Raw genomic sequence first — 3,976 nt, forward strand, 5'->3', positions numbered from 1 at the left:
GCTATTGAAGAGTGAATGGACAACATACTGTGCACAGAAAAGTGAGAGCTGCCTTTAACTTCAATCATTTACAGGCAGGAAGGTAGTTAGGTAGGTAGAGTTTTGCAAGTAGAAAATAATAGAAATAGTTTTTTTTAATTAATTTATTTATTTGATAGAGACAAAGTCTCATTCAGTTACCTAGGCTGGAATTCAGTAGTGTGATTATAGCTCACTATAACTTCTTTTTTTTTTTGACAGAAAAACAGTTTTTTATTCATCCTCCTGCTCCTCTTCTTCTTCCTCCTCTTCTTCATCTTCCTCTTCCACCTTTTTCCGGGCAACTTTAGTGGGACCCTTTGCACCATCAAACTTTCCTTGGACTTATAGTCGGCAACATCCTTCTCGTACTTCTCCTTCAACTTTGCTGCCTTAGTGATGTAAGGCTGCTTTTCACTGTTGCTTAAGTTATTCCACATCTCACCCAGCTTTTTTGCAACGTCTCCAATAGAGATGCCAGCGTTTGTGGATTTGATCTTGGGGCGGAATTCTGAAGAGAACAGGAAGAATCCAGATGGCAGCCTTTTGGGGCATTAGGATCCTTCTTCTTCTTGCCTCCCTTAGGTCCATAATCCTTCATTTCCTGATCATAGCGCACCTTATCTGCCTTTGCCATTTCATGAAATTTAGCTTTCTCTTTCCCAGACATTGTCTTCTACCTCTCAGAGCACTTCTTGGAAAATTCTGCAAAATTGACAGGGACTTCTGGGTTTTCCTTCTTATATTCTTCTCTGCACGTCTGCACAAAGAAGGCATAAGCAGACATCTTGCCCTTTAGTTTCTTGGGGTCACCCATCTTGACTATTGTTCACTAGTCTGGGCAGCACAGGGCACGACCGCTCACTGTAACTTCTAACTCCAGGGTTCAAGCCATCCTTCTGCCTCAGCCTCCCAGGTAGCTAGGACTTGCATGCTTAAGACTGTAAGCATGCACTAACACGCCTGGCTTTCATTTTTTTGAAGCAGGGATATAAAATAGGTCTGTAGCCCCAGTTTTCTTGGACTAGTCAAAATCTACTGCCTTCTGCATTCTTCCTCAGTAAACTCATTTCTTTTAGTGCTCCTTATGATATATACACACCAAAAAAACTGCAAGAGTCTTGTTCAGAGGACAAAACTCTGAATCTCACCCATTTTGATGCTGCCAGATGGTGAGAAACAAGCCTAAAATGTTGTTCACTGTACAAAACAGCTCAGACAGCTTTGTATCTTATACGATATATAGTCTTCGGCTCCTTCAGCCAAGGCCTAAAAGTTACGATTCTCCAAAAACAGTTTCAAAACCCTTTAATTATAAAATTATCTTTGTAGTCTTTCAAAGTTGCCATTCCTACCATTTTTAAACCCTAGAATACAAGTACCACCGTTCAGAAAAGAAGGCTATTTATCAGTTATTCATCAGTTATCTATACCTCTCAAACAAATTATTTTGTTTACTGTTCAGTTTCTATACTGTTATTGATGGGCAATAGAAACAAAATAATTGCAGAGGAGACAAAATTCTGGTAAACTGATAGGATGATTACATTACAAGTAAATAATAATTACACAATAGTATAGTTTGTGCTAATAAAACTTATTGTGCTGACTGAGCCTACAATTAGCATCAATGTTTTAAATACCTGCCAAATTAATTTCAGAGCTGACATTTCCAGCACAAAGTGTTAGTAATTTGCAGTCTTGTGGCTTCTAATCCCAGCACCACCGACTGATACCAAAGACTGTTTAGAACTACTGATGCTGAACTAGAGCTCAATAATTCGATTTTTTTTTTTTTTTTTTTGGAGTTACCACGTCATTGCCTCTGCTTATACTTGTTTCAAGTTCTAACAGTTCTTTGCCTGTGGGGATCCCCTGAAATATAATGACTAGATGATAAGTAAATAAATAAAAACTTGGGAACACCCTAATTAGGATTGGACAGTTGGTTGCACAGTGCAAACGACTGCTCAGAGATGGCAGGAGAACCGAACACATTTCTGCTTTGCTTTTCCAAATCTAAGATTTGCTTACACACAGCAAATTTGCAAATGGTTGTCTTTAAGAAAATGCAGGTGTCCTGGATCATGACAGTTGTCCCCTAAAGACTGGAACAGGAAAAGAAAGCACTCAAGGACATGACTGGGTAGAGAACACCGAGAACTTATCACATACTCTGGCCTCTTTAGAACAGGACAGAGTGAATGCTGTTGTTACTCTTGTTTAAAGAAGGAGCACTCGAGAAAAAAATCGTCAGTTGAGTTTATTATCAGAGATGACTAGTTGTGGTATGTCTGGAGGAAGGAAGGAACACTTAGGAAGATTACGGTAGATTTGCTGATATTCGAATGTGTTTCTTACTTGATCAGAAGAGACAGAGAGGCTAGAAATATATACAACTGGAATTTTCAACCACATCCTAGGATGGAATCACGTGTTTAATCTCCCAAAGTCACATGGCAGCTGGAAGAGAATAGGGAAGGGTGGAGCCGGGGAGCTGATGCATAGAGAGGGAAGGAACAGCACACTGTCTGCAAAGCAAACTGGTAAACCTTGGAGGCCCACTGGGGGATTCTGCCAGGACAGGGATCGGCTGCAGGACAGAGCAAGTGCCAACCTTTTCCCCACTTGCACCCTTCTCTCCCAATGCAGCACCATTCCACCAGGTGTAACCAGTGCTGCGGAATGATCACAGACACTGAAGTCAAGAAGACGAAGATTGAACAGCAGGATTGGCCCTCACTAGCTGTTTGACATTGAGAAGTGACTTATCCTGCCTCTGTTTCCCCACTAATGATACTAGGTTGCCTGTCTCACTTGAGTGTGCTTTTCTTTCATTGTTGTAAGTTTTGTTCTTGTCCACTGTCAGAAGGATTAGAACAAAGGTCTGAGGTCAGCTGGGATCTTGCACATGAGGGATGTAAGGATGTAATTCCCTTCTGAAAGCCACGTATTGTAGCCATCCTCATTGTATGTTTCAGTTGAGAGGCTTTTTAATAATATTACCACACAAATGAAAATAATTGAAATGAATCTGACTTAAGGTTTTTACACTGATGGCAAATTCTATTTCTGGCTATATTGCAAGCATGATATGTATTTTCTAGTTATCTAAAACATGGAAAACCAATCATATTTTACTATGGTTTGGAAGTTTATTCATGTGCTCATAAAAATTAAGTCCTTATTTTAAGAACTTTTTAAAAAAAAAAATTAAGTTTAAAGTTGTACAAGTATTATGCTCTAAAACAAAAGATGACAAAGAAGATTTGGAATATTTTGAAAGCGAATAGCTACCACATCAGGTGCCCTATAAGACTAGGTATCATTTTTGTATTTTATTTATATACATATAAAACAAAATACATATTTTGCTATATGTATATACATACGTGTATAAGGTATATGTAACATATGTTATATGTAATAAATATATATAACAAAATATATATATTATATATATATGAAACAAAAGTTGAGTGTTTTTGTTTTGTTTTTATATAGGAAATTGTATTCATTTTCATAGTACCCAGGAAAAACAGATGAGTTGTGCTATGCTTTACTTTTTTTGTTGTTGTTGAGTCAGAGTCTCACTCTGTTGTCCAGACTGGAGAGCAGTGACACACTCACATTCACCCCAGCCTCGACCTGCTGGGCTCAGGTGATCCTTCCACTTCAGCCTTCTAAGTAGCTGGAACCACAGATGCATGCCACCATGCCTGGCTAATTTTTTTTTTTTTTTTTTTTTTGAGTTGAAGTCTCACTCTGTCACTCAGACTGGAGTGTAGTGGCCGCTTCCGGCCACAGCAGCCTCGACTTGCTGGACTCCGGCGATTCTTCCACCTCAGCCTTCCAAGTAGCTGGAACCACAGGCGCGCTACCACGCCTGGCTGATTTTTTGCTTTATTGTAGAGATGAGGTCTCGCCTGCCCAGGCAGGTCTCGAACCCGCGGGCTCA

At 39.6% G+C, this 3,976-nt stretch overlaps 1 pseudogene; it reads right to left on the bottom strand.

The window, feature by feature from the left end:
* Positions 1–252: 252 nt before the first annotated feature.
* Positions 253–3,976, bottom strand: part of LOC103255288 — a 6,387-nt pseudogene continuing 2,663 nt past the window's right edge.

The sequence above is a fragment of the Carlito syrichta genome, unplaced genomic scaffold (genome assembly GCF_000164805.1).
Source record: "Carlito syrichta isolate Samal-C Ts95f unplaced genomic scaffold, Tarsius_syrichta-2.0.1 Scaffold73648, whole genome shotgun sequence".
Taxonomy (NCBI): Eukaryota; Metazoa; Chordata; class Mammalia; order Primates; family Tarsiidae; genus Carlito; species Carlito syrichta.